At 35.9% G+C, this 23,134-nt stretch overlaps 1 long non-coding RNA gene across 5 annotated transcripts in view; it reads right to left on the bottom strand.

The window, feature by feature from the left end:
* The window catches only part of LOC121479281, a 57,646-nt gene extending 36,286 nt beyond the window's left edge, over positions 1 to 21,360 (bottom strand). Inside the window, exons 1-4 of one of the 5 annotated variants that reach the window (XR_005984709.1) lie at positions 21,042 to 21,360; positions 9,888 to 9,939; positions 7,725 to 7,787; positions 2,446 to 2,493 (exon numbers count right to left, since the gene is read on the bottom strand). This is a non-coding gene — a long non-coding RNA (uncharacterized LOC121479281). The remainder of the gene's footprint in view (positions 1 to 2,445; positions 2,494 to 7,724; positions 7,788 to 9,887; positions 9,940 to 21,041) is intronic. The other 4 variants (XR_005984708.1, XR_005984707.1, XR_005984705.1 and 1 more) reach the window with 4 other exon arrangements.
* Positions 21,361 to 23,134: the final 1,774 nt, after the last annotated feature.

The following is a 23,134-nucleotide window of genomic DNA, read 5'->3' on the forward strand; positions in this document are numbered from 1 at the left end:
TTTTAGTAATTATTTGAACCCAGTACTTTATGGTAACTCTGGAAGAATTTTGAGAGGATAGTAAACCTGCTAATTATATTTATCACCATTTACCTTTTATGGAAACATCCAGTTCCTCCAATGAAATATGTTCTCCTAAGAACAGGGTCTATATTTTATATATTTTATTTTATTTTTTAAAGATTTTATTTATTTGACAGAGAGAATGAGAGAGAGAGAGAGAGAGAGAGAGAGAGAGAGAGAGCACAGACACAAGCAGGGGCACAGGAGAAGGAGAAGCAGGCTTGTTGTTGAGCAGGGAGCCTGATGCGGGGCTTGATTCCAGGACCCCGGGATCATGACCTGAGCTGAAGGCAGACACTTAACAGACCCAGCCACCCAGGCACTCATATATTTTAATTTTATATCTCAAGAGGACAGAACCTTGAACCTAATAGGTTCTAATGTGTATTTTTGTATTATTTTTATTATTTATTTATTTCTATTTATTTATTCATGAGAGACACACAGAGAAAGGCAGAGACACAGGCAGAAAGAGAAACAGGCTCCCCATAGGGAACCTGATGCAGGACTTGATCCCAGGACCCTGGGATCATGACCTGAGCCAAAGGTAGATGCTCAACCACTGAGCTACCCAGGTGCTCCTAATGTGTATTTTTTTAAATTGGATCTTGTATGATGAACTTTTGAAGAACTTGCTCTCAGACCCTATAACTTATTGACCTGGTAATGTGAATCTCATAGTTGACACTACTGGGAACTTTTACCTTTACTTAAAAAATCTAAATATTTAAAAACATATAATATATTCACATAATTCATAATTAGAAAGGTATAAAAGGAAATATGTACATTGGAAAAACTTCCTCCCACTCCACTCTTTTAAGGGACATTTAGGTATATACAAACAAAAATATACATGTTCTTTGTAGCTTAGTCTATAAACTGTATAGTCTTAATGAGGTTTTTATTTTTAACACTCATAAATTGGCTCATATCTGCAAACAAACAAAAAACTGAATTCTCATTCTCTGTTATGGCGACATTGCATCTAATTTATATATATGTAGTATAATTTGTTAAACTGGTATATTGTTGATGGATATTTTAATATTTTCCAAATCTTGCTTATTAAAAATGTATTGCAATGAATAACATTGTACATGACAGCACATGTTGTACCAATGAGAAAATTTATAGGTTTTGTTTCTATTTCTGAAATAAGGGTCAAAAGTTATGTAGTTTAAAAAAAATTTTTTTTGTTTAGATTTTTAAAGTTTATTCATGAGAGACACAGAGAATGAGGCAGAGACATAGGCAGAGGGAGAAGCAGCCTCCCAGCGGGGAGCCCAATATGGGACTCGATCCCAGGACCCCGGGATCACGACCTGAGCCAAAGGCAGACACTCAACCACTGAGCCACCAGGGGTCCCCAAAAGTGATGTGCTTATATATATTGAGAGATATTGTCAGATTACTTTCCATACGGGATGAATTGATTTATATCCACAATCAAAATACCCTTTCCTTTACTCTTACTTAGAGAATATGCTATCAAACTCCCAATCTTTGTCAATAAGTAGTACAAAAGCAGTCACCATGGTTTTAATTTATATGTTTTTCTCTTTGCGGAGGTTGGGCTGTTTTCATATGTTTAAGAACCATTCAAATTTATTTTCCATTTATCCTAACACTGTCTTATCTCCTTCTTTGCACTCAGTGCAATGTGTAAATTTTTTATTTATTATTTATTTCTGTCCTTGGTCATCATTTGTCTTTTTGATTGTTGTATAGTCTCTTTGAAGGTCAGTCCTTCACTTTCTTGTTCATCACTGACTCAGCAGCTCCAGCACAGCACCTTCATTAGTAGACATTCTGGAAATATTTGTCAGACACATGATTTAGTGGAGTAACGTGAACCCACCAGAAGGGCACTAGTATATGCTGCCACAGATCTCTGTTCTTGATGCTGTATGCTGAGCCATTTGAAATAGACTTGAGAAGCAAAATACTTAAATTAAAAAGACTCCTACTTAATATCTTAGAATGTTAACTCCTTATGGTTTGTTCAAAATAACAAAATTGAAATCATAGTTTAATTTTCCCTAAGGGAGAAGGTTCTCTCCTGAGAATTCTAGGTTACTTAATTTTTCCTATTATCATAGAAAGGGAAACAAATATGAATCTGGGAAATAGGGAAAGAATATATGTTAATTTACAGACCTCAATATTATATCTTGGGAACTGAAAAACTTTTCTGTTAAATAGCACACAAAATTTGCTACACTGAACTTTCTCATTGAATAAGAATGTAGAGTTTTCCAGAACGCAATTATTTTAAAAATTGTCATTTAAAATACTGGGTTCCAAAACTTAGTAGAAAGAGTTTAAAGGACTTTGTCAATTATATAGAAGTCTGACTTCATTCTGAGCAGGGCCACATACCTGAGGTGTTGTCATGTTAACTGATGTTGGACTTTTCACTGACGAAACCTGAAAAGGGAAGTTGGAGATCTAGGTAGTTGGGAGAGACGAGTCTCTGATTCCAGGGGAAGACAGAAGGGCCTTGTAATAAAGCTTGGACAAAAAAAAGCAGGCATGGGTGGTACACTCCAAGAGACATGCTACTTTATAACCAATTTTAGGGTATTTTTTTTTCTGCATTATAATTCCTTGACACAGTCCTTAAAACTTCAGTTCAATTTGTTAAATCAATATAATGTTGGTAAACTGCTGTAGGGAAGCCAAAATATGGGTATATAGTCGTGGCTTGGAGTGAAATGGGGTATATGCAACAGGATCAGCAAAGACATACAATGATGGACAGAGGCAGCTGTTGAAGAATCCAGTTCTACAATCAGAATCAAGAGGTGACAAGTGACAGCCTACACACGGAAGTGCAGCGCATGCTGTAGGGAACTCAAACAGAGATGGGGTCCGAGCTTCCTCTATTCCTGAGAATGAGTTTTGGATTATAGTTAAATGGTAACAGGTAAGCTTAGAAGACTGGGAAAATTGGGACATATACAAACGTGGCTTAAAGAAATTGCTTATGGGTATTTGTTACAAGTCCTCAGTGTAGTTCACGAGTGGTTCTTCTCTCATATTTCAGTATTTACATTATTCACTTTCAAAAAATTACTGCTACATGTCCATGTGCGCTAGTATCTTTTCTCTAACCAGATTATAAGCTCCTTGAAAAAAATAGGGATTCATTCTTATACATCATGCTTATCTCTCATAATAACTCACATGATACCGGTATTATGGTGCTTGGCATGTATTTATTAAATGACACTTTATTGGACAGTTCTTTCTAGGACTCTGTGGGTCCATGGTATTAGATAAGTATAATCAGTTGAAATAGGATCTTAAATATGTCTTGCACCTTCCTTCTTTTTATAATGTGATCTTTTCATTTATGATGCATTTGCTTCTCTTCACTTAACTTTGAATGTCTTGACCCCTCAGTAACACCTGATTTTCAGGATTCCTTATAAAGAAGAACAGGATAGGGCAGCCCTGGTGGCTCAGTGGTTTAGCACAGCCTTCAGCCCAGGGCCTGATCCTGGATACCTGGGATCAAGTCCCACTTCGAGCTCCCTGCATGGAGCCTGCTTCTCCCTCTGCCTGTGTCTCTGCCTCTCTCTCTCTCTCTGTGTGTGTGTGTGTCTCTCATGAATAAATAAATAAAATCTTTAAAATAAATAAATAAAAATCTTTGTTTAAAAAATAAAGAAGAACAAGACAACTGAATCAAATTCTTCTCTTATGCTAAAGTAAAATAAAAAATTAATTCACATCTCAAATCTATGCTCATATTTCGGGCATAGTTCATGAATGCCCAAGGCCACGTGTCATGTGACTGTCCAGCTATTTACACGCACATGAAGAACAAACAAGTTTTGGAGTTCTGAGCAGACCTGTGGCCAAGTGACACATCTCAAAAAATCTTTCGTTTTCTCCCAAAAGCTCTGGGCCTCAAACTTTTATAAGTTGAACTTATGTAAGTATTCTCAAAGTTGTATAAATTACACTTGTTTCTTATGACTGCAAATGCCTACCAGTTGACAAGAGTCAGGGTCAGCTGTGAATAAACAATACACATGCCACTTCCTCTAGGGGGTGGGAAGGATTGAGAAGGGGAAGAGAGGAAAAAAAGGCAATTTGTGTCTCCACCCCACAGGCACATAGACTCCTCACTGACTGCATTACTGAGTTTGATCAGAAATCCTGCCTGCAGCTCATGAGGTAAGAAAACAAGCCACCCCAAGGATGCAAGTGTTGTTTACTTTCCCAGACTTTTTCAGGAGTAATACAACTAGTACTTCCAATCACATTGGGCATTCTAGGTGGCTCCACCGCGGTTTCAAATAGTGAGTTTCCAGGATTGGTAGCCGAGAGTTCTTAATAAAAAATTAAAAATGGAGGAGAAGGGGGAGATTAAGGGTTGGTGTTCCCTCCGCTTATGCACAGCACGTTCCCAGAGACTGCAGCTGACGCGCAGCAGACTTTTAGCTTTTGTTCAGATCTGGTTTTGATCTGCAGCGTTCAGGGATAAGCAATTCCTTTCAAGTTATTTGCAAACCTTGTCAAAGCCTGATTGCAGCATGACATTGATGACAGACTGATTATTACTTGTCTCAGAAAGCAGTGTAAGAACATATTGGCTTTCATGCCAACATCCAGCTTGTCATTAGCGTACAGTGCAAATGGCAGCGGTTTTATACCGGAATCCTGGAGGCCTAGGCAAAAGGAGGGGTCTCTGTTTCTATTGGTTCTGGAAAGATTTCAATAAAATTTATGGGACAATTTTTGTTCAGTGAAATTCCTATAAACACCAGACAAATGGTCTAGCTCTGAAAAGTCATTGGTTATCTTAAGAGACATTTATTCCGGTAAGCTAGACAGAAAATAAATAAATAAATAAAGAGGACGTATAAAATAACATTAAAATATAAGCATCTTCTTCTTCTTCTTCTTTTTTTTTCCTAGTAAAGCAAATCTACTAAAACTTAGGAGTGAATTCAATTGCAAAGTTCTGTTTGTTTGGAAGTGTTAAGTACTAAATTTTGGTAATTTCTCAATAACTGAAGCCAGATCCAACCAGATGAATAAATTATCTGCTTGGGATGTGAATTAGACCTTGCAGTAGGTACTTTCCCTTTCTAACCACAGAAACTCAATTGCATTAAAGAAGCATATGTCTTCTGAATCCATTCTAGGAATTAAAAACTCCGTAATTTCAGTTTTCTTCAGGAGTCATGAAAATTACCTACATGCCTACTTCATACTTAGAAAATAGTTACTGGTTGGCAACCAGTGGTGTCTGAAATTAGAATCTTGTATTGTCTCCTCACACATGTTCCTTTTACTATTTCTTGTTTCTCTTGGTAGAAATGTAAGGGAATATCTTATTAGGCCACAGCTGTTCATTCACAGAAGGAAGAATCACCTCTATTTCTTTTTTAAAAAATATTAACTCTATAACAAAATGACTTGTTAAAGTCATTGAACTTTTAATTGAAAAACATAATATATGTACATGACAAAATTTAAGTCAAATGTGTAAAAGAGTATTTCACGAAATGAAAATCTTTCCCTTATGTATATGTATGATATACATACATATGTTTATTGTCCCAAATTTTTTCATAAATTTAAAGTGGAATTCAACATAATATTCTTATCTGTGTTTTATTCTCTTAGCAATATCAGAAGCTACAGAGATAGAACTTTACATAGTCCTGAATTTCTATCTTACTTGGAATGTTGAGATTCCAGAGATGATTGGAATTGACATTTGATTCATGTAAATCTAATACTTTGCTTATGAGTATGCTTGAACTGGTCCATGTTAGCTCACAATTTGCTAAAAGAAATAAAAGTAATTATTATAATAATAAGAAAAACTATAACCTTGTTACATTTGAGTCATAGTTTGTGGCAGTTAATTTTACACCACAAGGGAATAAAGAAAACTCCAGTCTTATCCTGAGCAGGACCTCAAATGGTCATTCTGTGACCCAAAATGATCATCACCTGTCTCATCTTGCTCAATTGCCCATCATTCCACAGAAGGACACCTTGTAGGTAGGGGAGCTTACATTTTCAACATGGAGACTGCAGCTGAACCTCTAGCTATGTGTAACTGGCTTCATACAGTTAAAACCTGATTTCCTTTACCTAAATAAAAATATCCAATAAGCTTTGCCCTTTGGAATCTATCAACCACCCTCACCTTTGTAATAATCATTCAGGTGCTATACCTTTAAACTTTTCCCTCCCCAATTAAGGTTATAAAACAGAAGCTGGCAGTTCAAAATGGTGGACTCAGTATACAAATTCTAACTTCCTTACATTCCTAAATCCCCCTCAAAATGAAAAATAAATATTAAAAAACTCATAAATATATTTTATTTGTCTGAAAATAAAAAATCAGAATCCAGAACAAGATTTTTTCTGAAATCAGAATTGCATGGTTTTATATTATGGATATGATAATTTTATGTATCAACTGGACTGGACCACAGGGTGCCAGATATTTGGTAAACATTATTCTAAGTGTCTGTGTTTTTGGATGAGATTAACATTAAAATTGGTGGATCCTTAATAATGCAGATTACCCTCCATAATGTGGGTGGACTTTACCCAATCAGTCAAAAGCCCAAAGAGAACAAAAAGACCAGACTCCCCCACACAAGAGAGAATTCTACACCAAAAGATCTTTTGACTTAAACTGGAACACTGACTTTCTTGGACCTCTACCTGCTGGCCCACTGGGCAGAATGTAGATTTGACAGCTTCCATACTTGCTTATTATGAATTCCTTATAATGAATCTCTTTCTCTCTATACATATGCATCCTTTTAGTTCTGTTAAACTAGAGAAAATTGGCTAATACAATAGATAAATCAAGGAAGAGTTAACAGCCATCTTAAACAAACAGTGTTAGGTACATTGAAAGTGAGAGTTGTTTTTTTTTTTTTTCATTAAAGTTAGGAGAGTGTTTAAGTATTGGGTTGGCAGGTAGAGAACAAGAATGGGCAGTGACACCAAAGTCCAGATTTGGTAATGAAAATGATAGATTAAAAATACACTTTCAGCCCAACTGACATGGGCAACTGTGTTCGTATGTGTCTGTGTGTGCGTGTGTGTTATCTCTTATTGGTCTACCTATTTATCATCTACACATGTAGCTAATATTTGAGTGCTTCCTGTGTCAGGCACCATATTCAATATATTAATAGAACATCCCATTTAGTTCTCATAACTACCCTATAAAGTAAGTACTATTATCATGTTTATTTAACATGTAAAGGTAAATTCTAATATGATGAATTAAAAATTAAATATAGTAAATAATTTTTCTAGGCTTACATAGCTAATGTGATCTGAGACTTCTGACACCATTCCCTAGAATTATTTGGTCAAAGTTACACTAGTAAATCATGGAGCTGAAATTAGAACTCAGCAGTCTGACTTTAGAGACCGTGCTGTTAATCACCACGCTCTCTGAAGAATGCTTCAGAAATTACATGGAGCCAGCATATCTTTAATAGCAAACCCTAATTAGGATATTACCAGGAAAGAAAATTGTAGCCAAATTCTCCTATGAATTTGGGAGAAATTCCTTTGCAAAAAATTCTAAGAAAAATATTAGCAAATTTAATCTGTATATGTATATTTAAAAACATAGTAAGTAATAATGTAGTGTGGCTTACCAGAAGATTGCAAAGTTGTTTTCTAATATTCAAAAAGCAATAGTGTAATTCACAGCATTAACCCTATAAAGGAGAAAAACAATGTGACCATCTTAATACATTTACAAAAAACACTTGATAAAATTCAATATTCAGTCACCACAAAAACTCCTAAGCAAATGAGAAGTAGAATGGAACTTCACAGCTCTTGGGTGGCTTAGTTGGTTAAACTTCCAACTCTTGGTTTTGGCTCAGGTCATGATCTCGAGGACATGAAATTGAGCCTGCCTTGGGCTCTATGCTCAGCAGGGAGCTTGCTTGAAGATTTTCTCCCTCTACAGCATCCCCCTGCGCTCTCTCTCTCTCTCTCTTTCTCTCTCTCAAATAAATAAACAAATCTTTTTTAAAGAAGTAGAATGGAATTTTATCAATCTAATAAATTATATCCATAAAAGAACCTATAGTCACTATGTTAATTTGTAGTAAATATTGCTAACTTTTCTCCAGGGATGCAAAGCGACAATGGTCATCATTTCTAATTTTATTCAGCATGGTATTAGAGGGCCTAGCCAATGAAATAAAGCAATGAAAGAAATTAAAAAGAGATTGAAAAAACAGAACTTTAAGGGTGCCTGGGTGGCTTAGTTGGTTAAGTGTCCAACTCTTGATTTTGGTTCAGGTCATGATCTAAGCATTGTGAGATCTGATTAAGACTCTCTCTCTCTCTGCTCCTTTCCCCTCTCTAAAAGAAAAAACAAACAAAAAGCCCACAAAAAACTTTAAACTGTTCTTATGTACAAATGGCAAGGATATGTACTTAGAAAATTCAAAAGAATCTGCAAAAAAATGATTGGAATAATGTCGACTTAGTCATTCACTGGATATAAAATCAACGTACAACAAATGATTGCATTTCTATAAATTAGCAGCAAATATTAAGAAATTAATACATATTATTTATAATAGCACAAATAAAGCCCCAAGATATTTAGAAATAGTTTAAATGAAAAACATCCTACTCCTCTGCATTATAAACAATAACAAAAAAGAGTGCCAAGAAAAATTTTTTATTTTTTTATTTTTATTTTTTTGAAAATTTTTTTTAAATCCAAAGAAATAGATATTTAGTTAGATAGAACATGCTTTTGCATTGTAGAGCTCAATATTATTCAAATGTGAGTTCTTCCAAAATTGATATATATATTCAGTTTTCTCTCAATCAAAATAACAGAAGGATATTTCCTTTTTCTTGTTTTTGTTTGCTTGTTTTTTTTAAATTTAATTTAATTTTTTTTTTTTTTTATTTATGATAGTCACACACAGAGAAAGAGAGGCAGAGCCACAGGCAGAGGGAGAAGCAGGCTCCATGCACCGGGAGCCCGACGTGGGATTCGATCCCGGGTCTCCAGGATCCCGCTCTGGGCCAAAGGCAGGCGCTAAACCGCGGCGCCACCCAGGTATCCCCGCTTGTTTGTTTTTTATGGAGGATGGGTAATTCGTCTGCTAATTCTAAATGTGTATGGAAATGCAAAAGACCTAGAATAGGCAATCTTTAAAGGAGAACAGATCTAGCTGAATTGTACTGCCAGAGATCAAGTCTCATTATAAAGGTTCAGTAAGTAAAACAGGGTGGTATTGAATGATACTGATGTAAAAATAAACAGACCAATAGAACAGAATAGAATATCCAGAATCTGACTCACACAAAGGGTCGCCTGATTTATCACAAAGATGCCACAGCAATTTAATTCAGGGAAGATGGTGGTTTTAATAAATTATTGAGTCAACTGAATATCCATTTAAAAAATAAGTTGGTCTTACCCCATGATGTGATGAGCAGTGGATGTTACTATATATTGGCAAATTGAATTTAAATAAAAAAACATAAGTTAGGGACGCGTGGGTGGCTCAGCGACTGGGTGCCTGCCTTCGGCTCGTGGGGTGATCCTGGGATCTGGGATCCAGTCCCACATTGGGCTCCCTCTGAAGAGTCTGCTTCTTCCTATGCCTGGTCTCTGCCTCTCTCTCTCTCTCAGTCTGTGTCTCTCATGAATAAATAAATCTGCTAAAAAATAAGTTAGTCTGTACTTTACACCATTCACAAAGTTGAATTGGCAATGGAATTTAGACATAAATGTGAAAAGCCAAAGAAGAACACTTCTAGAAGAAATCATAGGAGAATACCTTCATGGATGTTGTGGTAGGAGGATTTTGTAACTGGAACAAAAATAATTAGCTATGAAGAAAATATTAATAAGTTAGAATTCATTTAAATAAGTTAATTCTATTCATTAAAAGATAGTAGTAGTAAGAGTATGAAAAGTGAAATTACCAAATGAGAGAGAATAATTATATGTATGTTATATATGTAACTTAAAACTATACTTTTTATAATAATTTAATAACTATACATAAGCTTATAATTTATAAGTTACAATGTATGACTACATACAAATAATCATATCGGTATATATGTAAAATCAAAGGACTTCTTTGCACGATATATGAAGAATGCCAACAACTCAGTGAGAAAAATTCTTTTTAGTGAGCTTCAACTGAACACAAATGATAATCACAATGAAATAACACTACATCCCAAGGAGAATGACTAAGGTTGTAAAAGACTAAAAATATTAAATGATAGAGAAGATATGAATCAAGTAGAATTCCCAAACATTATACAAACTAATACCCCAATTGAAAATCACTTTGTTGGAAAATTATTTGGTAGTATTTACCAAAGCTAAATATACGCATAATCAGTTCTTCTCTGAGTTGTATACACAATAGAAATGAATGCTTATAGCAACAAAAAGCATGCACGGTAATATTCCTTAACTTTATTTATAGCTGCTCCCAAACAGTAAACAACCCGTTTATGCATAAGCAGAAAAATAAATACATTAAATATGTTTATATAATGAAATATTAAGCGGCAATGAATAATAATTACAGTGAATACTGATCCTGGAGAAGAAAGAAATTGCTTGATAGAAGTGGGAGGGTCAATAAGAAGTATGTGTGTATTGTTTCATAATGAACATTTAAAATGATAAAACATATTTCATATCTGAGCTTACTGAATATGAATTAAAAGCTGCAGGACTCCCATTTTGCTAATGTTGATGTATATACAGCAGGACAGCCACTAGAAATATAGCAGAAGCCAAAAGCTGTCCAGGTCAAGATTTCCAATAGGCCTTAGTTGACAGTATTCTCACCTACCAGGCTTAATAAAGACCATTCCATGGAACCTTTACACAAACAAGCATATGCATTAGTCAGTGCATGAGATTCAGTGGAGAAGACTTGGCAGAAAGACAAAAAAAAAAAAAAAAAAAAAAAAAAAAAAAAAAAGAGTCTCCAAACTTCTTTGGAAAGTGTTTTGCCACTTATCCTAAAGCTATAACTCTGCCAACTGGAGTCAGTGGGCTATTATAAATTTATATATGCATTTAATCTGCCTGGAGAATTTTTTTACTTATATGTATATCAACATTTCAAAACAACCTTTTAAGATACAGAATCTTCCAAGAGGAAGGTTCTTTCTAAGTGAGAGGCAGCTTTCCTTCTGAGGGACAGCAATGACTCGTTTGTTTGAGTACAAAACTGACAGTTGGAAAAGTCTGAAATGTAATTCTGGCTTTTCTACTTCCTTAGGTTCGCCATACAGAATAAACACGAACCTGTTAAGCAAGCAGAATTTTGGAAGAAGTACATACACATTTTAAGGAAGAACTGGAAACTCCACTGTGATAAAGGTTAGAAAAATCCCTTGACCATTCATCTAGCGACCCTGTCTGATTAGATCTGGGTGGAAACCATTGGCAAAATTAGCACAGACTTCATGAGGCTTTGCACCATGAGGTGAAATGAGATCATAGAATTCTGTAGAAAAAGTACACAAGTATGAGAAATTGTTTTGCCTTTATAATCCAAAAAGAGTTGAAAGTATTCCAAATAAGTGATTTTTTTTAATTAATGAGAATTAATGGAAAAATGAATGAGTGATGAAATAATGTTATAGCCTGAAAGAAAAATTCCTATAGAAATTCACTTTGCTGCATTCTAGAGGGGGCATCTTACCCTTTGCTAAATCTCCAAAGCAGATACTGTTCGGCATCAGGATATAGCTGTCAGCCTTAGACAACTCAGAAAGATAGTAATCCCAAATTGCTGGCTGATGTACACTATGCAAATAGTATGTATAGTTATTTATGAGGAATATTTGCAGTCTTTTTGCTTTAAATTGCTGTAAGGAGGGATCCCTGGGTGGCGCAGCGGTTTGGCGCCTGCCTTTGGCCCAGGGCGTGGTCCTGGAGACCCGGGATCGAATCCCACATCGGGCTCCCGGTGCATGGGGCCTGCTTCTCCCTCTGCCTGTGTCTCTGCCTCTCTCTCTCTCTCTCTCTCTCTGTGACTATCATAAATAAATAAATAAATAAATAAATAAAAATTAAATTGCTGTAAGGAGACAAAGTTCACCATGGAGGCTGAGAAAAGTTGCTTCGAATTGTATCTGATGGAAAATGAAAATAAAACAAAGGGACCCATCCTCTCAACAGGAAGCAATTAGACGTTTTAGGGATTAGAGAATATAGTAAGTAGATAGAGTTATCATTAGAAAGAATTCAATATGGGATCCCTGGGTAGCTCAGCGGTTTAGCTCCTGCCTTTGGCCTAGGGCGTTATCCTAGAGTCCCGGATCGAGTCCCACGTCGGGCTCCCAGCATGGAGCCTGCTTCTCCCTCCTCCTGTGTCTCTGCCTCTCTCTCTCTCTCTGCCTATCACGAATAAATAAATAAATAAATCTTAAAAAAAGAAGGAATTCAAAATTAAGGAGACTTTTTCTTTCAAATGGGCCATCTAAATCTTGCTTTAAGAATTGGTGGAATTATGAGATAAATTAATCAATTCATTAGATTACTTGTCAGAGATTTAAGCTCCTCCAATATGGAAGCTTAGTCTTTTAAGAGATGACTGGCAAATTCAGTCTTTAGCCAAATCCTTGGAGTAGGCTAAGATACTAGAAGAGAAAATGAAAAATAATTGACATGATCATGTGTGATTTTAGTAGTTCTAGGTCCATAACTTACAAAAGTTACTAGCTTAGTAACTAACGAGTAATTTGTGGTGAGGTCCTTTGATTTCCTCTGGAAACGTCTTCTTGATCAATGCTTTGCTATTTTAGTACTCATTGATTATTATTTTGTTTAATATTTTGTTTTCTCATTTATTTATTATTTTGTTTTCTACTGTAGGGAAGATTCATTTCCTTCCTTCCTACTTTCTTTCTTCTCTTCCTACCTCCCTCCCTCTTTCTCTTCTCTTCTCTTTTTCTTTTCTTTTCTCTCTTCCCTTCTTTCTTTCTCAGTATAAAATAAGGATTCTTATTTTATTCATTGTGTTTACTATCATGTATTTTGAGCTCGGAATAGCCATATTTGGCTAGTGAGAGCCCCTTTAAATCCTTTGTCTTTTCTAAAGTATTTTTTCTAAAGTATTCTAAAGTATTTTTTCTAAAGTATTTTTAGATACTTTTTGAATTACTTCCTCATTTTCTGGTCACAAAAATGTCATAGAAAACTTTCTCTTTTGCTAAGATGTCCCGGAATCCAGCCTGTCTTTGCTACTTTGAGTTCAAGGATGTTAGTTTCATTAGGTCTTCTCTATCCCCTTCCCTCTTTGATTTGATGCTGTGTCTTACCCAGAGAATCATGAGTCAATCCCTTTTGTGATATGAAATACTTTACACTCAGTCTAGCAGATTCCTTAAGGAATCTAGAAGGTTTTGATAGCCTTTTTAGTTTCCTTAGAAGATGCAGAATTTAGTTGCTTTATGTTCTATCAGTTTTTGCTATGAATGTCAGATGTGGAGGCAGTTAGACTACCTTGTTTACAGTGTTCTTCCTACTGTAAGCCAATGAATCAATCCATGGCTATCCAATGGGTTATTTTATTCAAGTGACTATTTAACTTCAAAGAAGAATGGTTGTATTCTTTGTCATTTAAGGTCCTAACGGGACAATGGATTCATCTCAGATAGTTCATATGAAAAGTTTTAAATAGAGAAATGACATATAGAATTGTAGCAGAAATAAGAGAGCAAACAAGAGTTGGTGAGGTACCGAAACACTAGCAATATTAGGTAGCCTTGGCCGTTCCAAAGGCCAAAGGGACACTGGAAAGACACAGTTATGGTGGACCAGTGGGGTGAAGACCATGGAGAAACATTCTGATGAAAACATTAATGGTAGAGGGATACAGCCACTGCCATACTTTTGGCAGGCATCAGAGCAAGGAGGAGAGGGAAGATAAATGCAGTTGTTTTTTTCCTACTTTTCCCCACCCTCTTCTATTGTAGATGATCTGAATAGTCAAACCTAACTGAAGGTCATCCTGCAGGAGAGCCAAGGACATGCAGTTCACAGTTATCATCTGTAGGAGCACTATATTAGTAAGGGTCTTCCAGACAAATATATATATATATATGTATATATGTATATATATATGTATAGGAATATATATGTATTATACACATATATATGGACATGCATATATATATGTATATACATATATATTTCCTATTGGTTCTCTATTTCTCTCTATATATCACATATATATATATCACATATATATGTAGAGAGAGAGACTTATTTTAGGAATTTGATACCTATGGAAGCTGAGACGTCCTACAACCTACCACCCGCAAGCTGGAGATTTAGGAAAGCTGGTGGTATAATTCAGTCCCTATCTGAAGGTCTGAGCTTGGAATGGGGTGGGAGACCTAATGGTATAGACCCAGTCTGAGTCCAAATACCCAGGGACCAGGAGCACAGATGTCCAAGGGCAGGAGGTGATAGCTCAAGTAGAGAGAGAGTGAATTCACCATTCCTCTGCCTTTTTGTTCTACTTGGGCGCTTGATGGATTTGATGATGTCCACCTGCACTGGGCAGGCCTTTGGTCTGCTTTCCTCCATCTACTGATTCAAATGCTAATCCCTTCTGGAAACACCATCACTGACACACCCAGAAGTAATATTTTACCAGCTCTTTGGATATCCCTCAACCCAGTCAAGTTGACAAATGAGATTAACCAACACAAGCACAGTGAGGTCAGAGAGAGAGGGAAATGTGTTCTGTGGGCAAAGGAAGGAGAGCCTGTGCGTGTGCTCAGGCGGGGTCTTCTTCATCACCACCTGGTAGCTCAGTGCAATTTATGCTGTAGCAAGGTTATAGATGCTGAATTTCCTATGCTTGATGCCTCAAAAATGCACTTTTAACTCGGTTCAAAAGATTCGCCACACACAAGTGGTATCATATTTACTTTATTAGAAGGAGCTTGTACCTTTCTCCTGCTCTTGAAAAATCCAATTTGTTGTTCCACTGAGAGACAGTATGTCAGGTGCATATGTGGATAAGGCAGTCATAAACAAGTCTACATTCCACTCACACAATCTAACCCTGTTAGAAGCTATCAGTTAAGGTATTTTCAGGGGGACTGAAGTTGATTATGAGAGAACAAAGAAGCAAAAGTCATACTACATAATAAAAATGGAAATTAGTTTAAATTCTCGGCTCCATTTCCTGAGCCAATGAACATAAAGTTCATGTTCTGCACATCTGTTTGCTGAGATGGATCTACAGTTATGTTAGGGTAAACTAAAATAAACTCCAAATAGGTTTCTAGGGTCATCCTCAAAACTGAAAACATATATCTGGGTCTCTCTATGGGCAGATTTAGGGACACATTATTTGGGGGTTTTGTGTGGGTTGTGATTTCCTCATTTTTACAAGAACCATAAAATTATAGTATTTTCCCATTATATTTTCCCTTTTAAGCTTGGCAAGCAAGCTGTACTGATCTGGTGCCAGTATTACATCCATGAGATACTTAAGGCCAAATGTCTACATTTTAGAAAATTTAATTATAAGGAAAAGAAAAATTTTATAAAAAGTCTGCTACCAATAGAAATGTTTACATTACATATATTTCCATCCAATTATGAACCAAAGCAGCTTTCCTTTTTCTTTCTCTTTTTCTTTCCTTGAACCATTTTGCTGCTGTGTTTACAGCCTGGTACTGCAGCGCTGTGCTAGCAAGGGAGACTAGAAAGCAGACGTGACCAGACACAAAGGTGATAAAGGCTTGTCTCATTTCAATGTTCAACCAGAGTGGAATGCAAATAGCAAGCAGTGCATGACAAAAAGTAAATTAAATCTTTAAAATCCTTCTTTTAATAATCTTAGATGGTACTGGCGGCTCAGGTAAGGCTTTTCTACAAATATAGGATTTTTTGCTCAGCAAAATCCCCTTAAAAGCCAGATAAGAGGTAATACAAGTTTGTCCCTGTAATACAAATAGCATTTCTTCCTTTTCCACACTGCTTTTTAAACACACAAACACATATACACCTCTATTTTTTCTAATGGCTTCTCATTCTAATTTACTTGATTACCCATTCAGCAAGGGTTTTGAAACACCTATATGATAGGACACTGACCTGGATACTAGAAGCTTAAAGGTCAGCAGGATGCAGAATGCGTCCTTTGGGAGATCCCAGGTTACCTGGAGGAGCCATACACCCGGAGACAAATAACAATCCAGTAGAACATGACAAAATGCTCTAATTACAGGTGCAAATACAGTGCTTATTGGAGCACCAGTAAGGGAGCGGCGAGTTCTCCCTTTTGGAATTGGAGTGTATCTAAAAACATATATCAGAACTAGATTATGAAAGTTCAAATGGAAGGAATTTGTAGGATGTAATAGAGAGAAATGCATTTCTGGCAGAAGGAACAAAATATTCAAATATACAAAGTCCTGTGATTTTAAATCCATTCAAACTTGCGCCCATTTTTTAAATTTCAAGACGACATGACACTTTCAGGAAAGGTGAAGCTAACTCTACATTCTCTTGAGTTCAGCTCAAGAGCTTTTGGACTAGTATATTTATATATATATGCTTGAATTTTGACTGAGCCTTAGGCCAGCTGGCTGCTAAGAGTTTTTGTGTTCTAGTATCTGAAATAGGATAATACTCCGTTGAAAGACTCATTTGGGCTTGATTAAATGATGTAGGTTGTAGAAGACAGGGCATCTGGGAGACTTGCGAAACTGACTTATTTATGTAGCTTGGTGTACATAAGTTGTAGTAGCTTGGTGTACCCTGGTGTACCTTGGTGTAGTGTAGCGTTGTAGCTTGGTGTAGTATGATTAATACAGGTTTTAGAATCAGGCAAATTTGCAGCACCTGGATAGCTTAGTCAGTTAAGTGTCAGACATTTGATTTCAGCTCAAGTCATGATCTCAGGGATGTGAGAAAGAGCCCTGTGTTGGGCTCTGTGCTGAGCGCGGAGTCTGCTTAAGATTGTCTATCCCTCACCCTCTGCTCCTCCCCTTCTGCTTATGCACTGTCTCTCTCTCTCTCTCTCTCAAAAACAAAACAAAACAAAACAAAAAAGATGGATGATTTTGGACTTAAATCATTCTCACACTAATTAGCTGAGTGAGCTTGGGTACATCAACTAACTGCTCTGAATGCCACTATTCTTATTTGTAAGATGAATACAATGGAGCAGTTAGTAGCTACAGTTGGGAAGACTGAAAATACTGAACTGAAGGTAAGACTTTGAGCATACCGCCTAGCCCATAGCAGCTGCTCAATAAATGAGTGATAGGAAAATGATGCAGTCAAGACATTTTATTATCCTAAATCATGATGCAGCGGATGAGGACAATATAGTATTTATTAGAGAAATTACCCATTCCAACTTTTAGGGAACCCACACCATCCTACGCCCTTCCTAAAATAATATTTTGGAGCCTCCAACACTTGTGAGATGGCATTAGCATCTGCCCACTCTATTCCTCAGTTCATGGGGAAGACGGTTGTGAGCAGTATGGTAAATACCAAGAGGAGGGTAGAATTAAAGAGGGAGGACAGAGACAGGAAGTTCTTGGTTTTGTCATTCTAGAACCTTCTTCCCTCATTCCCACTTTCAATAGAACAGATTTCTGACATAAGAAAACAATGATTATGATATAGCAGTTTCCTAAAACATGCATTTGAGATATTTTAAAATTAGTGTGAGGATCTGCTCTCCTATTTTCCTCTTGAAGCAGATTTCTTTGTCTCCTACAGCCATGCTCAAGCTGAGCTTGTCAGCAGCAGCAGAGAAAGATTTGTGATCTGAATCTCAGGCTTGAAGTTGTTTACTGTTGAGTATATTCAGGCATCACTGCATTTTCTTCTCTCTTTAATATGTTACTGGCAGTCGGATGGCTTAAAGTATCTCTGTCCAAATGGAAGCCTTTTTTTTTTTTTTTTTTTTTTTGCTTTGTTCTCTATTCCCTCTGCCTCAGACACATGGCCACCTGGCATATGCTGTGTGTTCTCTGTGCAGAGACTGCCAGCACACAAACAAAGCCCGGGTGGACATGAGCGGCCAGAGCAGGCATGATGGCTATGAACTCAGTCAAACCGCTGGTCATTCAGTCAAAAATTCAGATCAAATGGTTTCTTTGACTGAATTAACCATACGAACAGTAGATCTGTCATGTATAGACACAGAAAAGAACAGTAGTAATTCACAAGTTTCTTTTCAATGCCTACATCACAGAAAGAAAATTCCCTAACAATTTTGATATTAAAAAAAATTCAAACTAGATCATTATTGGCCAAATGCACTCCAGTTCTTTATAATTTGCAGAGGAAAGAGAAGGAGAAAAGCCAAAATACTTGGTTTAAAGATAGTCCCTATATCCCCCTAGAAATTACAAGGATTTTTAGAAAGCTTTGTAATAGCTATTCTAGACATAACAGGCAGTATTCAGGACTGGTATAGTCGAGGAGGTAATTTCTCTAGATGTCTAAATTATAATATACATCGTTTGGAAAGAAAAGGGAACAAACTCGCATTCTTTAAAGTGGTAGCCACACATATTTTTGGCATTCCTTTTTTCTCGAGGTGATACTTTATACTGCACAGCTTGTTTTCCACAAAGAGAAAACATAATAAAGAGGGCATAAAAGATTCAGTGTCTTAATTCCCTTGGTTTTCTAAATTTGCATTTCACTATTTGAAAGATAAATACAGTATTTTTTTTTTTTTTTGGAGCTTTAGATGGATGCACAAGTGTTGGTATTTTTGCTAAGAATAATTTGTTGGCAAACATGGTACATCTCACTAAGTTTAGCATAAACCAGTATATTTACTGTGACAATAAGACACTGCTTCCTCAAGCTGGCACACTTCTTTTTTTTTTTTTTTTCCATGTGCAGTAAGATTAAACAGCAGGGGCCATTGAACTATATAAGAACACTGAAGCTAAGTGTGATAGTCTCAGGTCTTTGAAAAGCACAGTGTATATATTTGATATATGACCAGCACTCACAAGAAAACTATAGACAGGTAAGTCTAACATAGCCATGCCTCTGCCATGGCCCAGGGGATGCAAATTTCAAAGAAAACAGTCAAATGCCATAGATGGCAGCAGCTGTAGGCAAAAGGTATCCATCTGTGGTCAGATCAATTCAATTTTGTTGATTACCCAAAACTGACTACACTCTCTGTTGAGTGGTGGGGTTTCAAAAGAGATAATGAATGACCCCACCTTCAGTAAGCTTGTCTGGCTGATGCAAAGACAGGAAATTAATTGTTCTGGATAATAAATAAACGATGCCTAATCAGTGGGAATTTTGACTCATCTCTTTCTGTTCTGACTTTTCCCTTTACCTTACCTCCATTCTCTCTAGCCAGATACTGAATTATGCATATTGCCTTTCCTAGAATTTTATGCACTCTGAATTATAGCCATCCAAATTCAGGTTGTTAAGACCCTCTACATTTTGTCAACGTTCTACTATTTCATTTCTTGGCTTTAAATTTGTCTGAATATCTATGTCAATGTCTATGTCTGCATCTATAGCTATAGCTATGGTGAAGGCAGTACCCTTTAAAATGTATTTTTTTTCAAGAGAAAAACAATTGTATGTGAATTTCCATAATATTTTCCCTAAGCTAACTTTTCTCCTTAATTTATTAAAATTCATTTTCCTGACAGAGTATATATATGTGTGTGTGTCAGTGTGTGTGTGTGAAGATAACAATCCTTAAATATTTTATTTCCTGGGGAAAAAACATGAATTTATACTCTTTAGCCAGATATTCATGACTTTTACCAATGTATTCTCCAAGCTGACTTTTCTATCTTATTTATTACAGTTTTTTATCTTGTGCCTATTTTCTATTCAGATCAGTTCCTCACACACAGGAGATATTTTTTCAGCTTCTCATTATTGATCACGCAGTTCCCTAACCTAAGCATTTTCTCCCTTCTGTTTCCATGTTTATAAATTCTATGCATTCTTTTATGTTTTATCAAGTATACCTTATACTGTGAAGTCTTTCCTGATTTTCTTAGCCTGACAAACACTCTGTCAACTAAGGTATAACTATTAGAGGATTTTCCACATGCCATTTGAGTTATTACTTTATAATTATATTTTTAATTCAATATTTATCAAGAATTTATCATATGTCCAGTATTGCAGCAAGAGCTTGGGATGTTAAGGTGGAAAAACCACTCATATTGCCTCTACCCTCAAGATCTTCATAATCTAGTAGTGAGACAGACATGAGAACAAATATATCTTGTCGAAAAGGCTCTGAATCTATAGAACTACAGCTGCTATTGTATAAATAATGGCTACATTATTATCTGAGGCATTATGATATATATTACAAAGGGAAAAAATGCTTGGACTTAGATGAAGACTGAACAAAAGTTCACAGTGAGCCACACTGGGTATAGAGTGGGGTGGCACAGGGCAGTCCAGACAGATGAATATGTGCAAAGTCACATGCTTGACACATATCTGAGGACAACTAAATAAATCAGAATGACCGGAACTTAAGTTGCATGGAGGAAGAAGTGAAAATATGGAACTGGCCATGAGGAGAGAGATGAAAAAGGTTTACCTTCTATACACAAGAGTTTGGAATTCAGCTTGTTGGTTAATGATGAGGAATACGATCAGATGTGCATAGTAGGAATGTCATTTTGAAGAAGCTATGGGATTAGGGGAACCAGTTAGACAGTTATTTAGAGGGGAAAATGAGGTTAGGTTTTGAGATAAAACATAGGTAGCAGAGATGGAGAGGTAAAGACAGAAGGGATTAGGACAGTTGCTATGTATCTGTATTGAGAAGTATCATTACTAAAACAGGAAATGCATGAGAAAGCACAGGTTTGGCACAAGTAGAATGATGATGGCTCCAGATTAGGTGAGTTAGTTTTCAGTATTTATCCAGATGTTTATGTAGAATTATTACCTCTGCTCAGGGACTATTAGGTCCTTCTGGGTAGCTTTTTCTTCCATGCATTTCCACTGTACATAATCCAGAGTCTTGAATTTAACAGTTGAATTGGAAATAAGTAGCCTTGGAAGAGGTTATGTAGGTCTTAGAAACAGTTCTGGTTTGGCTGGTTAGGGCCGCTCAGTTCCCACAATAGATCACTTCTTAAACTTCAAAGGCAAAGAAGTTTCCAGAATTTATTCCCTTTGCCCTAGGAACTCCGTGATTAGCACAAAGTCCTTCCAAGCAAAATGCATTCTCTTTCAGACAATGTGGAATCCCCAGAAGACTTTGCTAATTCATGTGTCCTGTGAAATAAGAACAGTTGGTTGATGATTAGCTATGATTTTGCTAAGCCAGCTCATCACTTTCTAAATCTCAGATCCCAGGAAGTATTCAGTGGTTTTAAGTGATTAAAAGATATTGATGCACCAATGTCTCAAAGGTTATATCACCTCTGGAGGTACCAGAGTACCAAGTTTAAATCTAAATATTCCTTGAAAATATACATCATAAAGATTTCCTACATAAATAAGTATTGACCAGTGAAACCAGGAAAAATTTTTATTGAAGTGGAAAATAAGGAAGCATTAGGTGTATATTCAGTATAATATATTTTTCTATCACAGGCTAGTATCATTATTCCTTTATGAATCTAATATAATATATAATATTTTAAAACTCAACTTTTCTTGTGTTTGCTTCTGGTCCACTTTGGAAAGTGGCTGATTTTGTTTCCTATATCAACTTCTGTCCAATTTTACTAATACTGTAAAATAACATTTTAGTTTTAGCTCTTTCTCAGGAATGAAAACACTAGTTTTTGGATTGGTGGGATTTCAGTTTCCCAAGAACAACTAATTCAAATTGTGATTTTTAAAACATTTTTTTTCCTACAAAGCTACTTATCCAAATAAAGATATTTTGTAGTTCAATTTTCTGACATTTCTGAATACTGGGAGTAAGAAAAAGAAAAACATAACTGAGCAAATTGAAGCTTTTTTTTTTTTTTTTTTTTTTTTTTTTAGTTTTACTGAAAATCTCATATAAACTTGAGAGGACAACAATTTGCCAAATCATTATTTTAGTATTTCATTTTTTAGAATTGTTTGTAATAACATGAAACATTTTTCTAGTTTGGGTATGGTTGTAATAGGTATTTACACAGGAATAACATGGTATTTTAACACAATAAAAAAGAATGGGGGAACAAATATAAAGAGAATATTTAGATACATTTCATGTATCTTTTATGAGCTACATACAAACACAAATTCTCTAATGGAAAAAAGCTAGTCAAGGAGTAAGAAATTCAAAACAGGTGATATCCATGATAATTGAGTATAATTAGGACAGAATTCCTCCAAGAAGGAGTGCAGCCCAAATTTCTGTTGGCTCACGTGCTAAGGCAGCTGTGTCAGACCTACAAAGAAGTGAAATGCAATTTTATTGCCCTTGTTTTGAATCTTGTTTTGATTAACACGATCCCTCTCTGGCTAAAAAATGTTCAATTCTGCCACTTGGATTTTAGAAAGTTGTGCAGTTTTATAGGAGATACTGATGAAAAAAATCACCAAACACATACTTTCATGCATGGGGAATAAAATAGTGCATCAACTTATAATTGTGTGAGAGTGGAAATATATGGGACCATTTCTCTAGGAAATGCTGATTCTGACTTTGGTGCAAGATTTGTAACTGGTTTTATCATTTCCTAGACAAGAAAACCACAGTTTCAGGAGAGTCCCCATGGGAAAAGAAAGAAAACATTTAGATTAATGAAAAATGAAACATAGTAAGCCATTACCAAAATGGCACAGCAGCCACATTCTGAGTTTCCAGAGCATATATAGAGACTGTACTGGAGGTTGGGTCTAATTCCTAAGAAACTTCTTTCAACCTGCGTTTCAAGGCAAAAACTATTTATAGGAGTCACAGTCATCCTTCTCTTGTTGTTAAGGGAAATAGCCAGGTATCAAATCCCCCCTTGGATAGAAGACAAAAATACCATTATTAGAGTTTTGGGCCATGAAAATATTTTCTTGTATAAATGGTATGATCTTATGCAT

The sequence above is a fragment of the Vulpes lagopus genome, chromosome 20 (genome assembly GCF_018345385.1).
Source record: "Vulpes lagopus strain Blue_001 chromosome 20, ASM1834538v1, whole genome shotgun sequence".
Taxonomy (NCBI): domain Eukaryota; kingdom Metazoa; phylum Chordata; class Mammalia; order Carnivora; family Canidae; genus Vulpes; species Vulpes lagopus.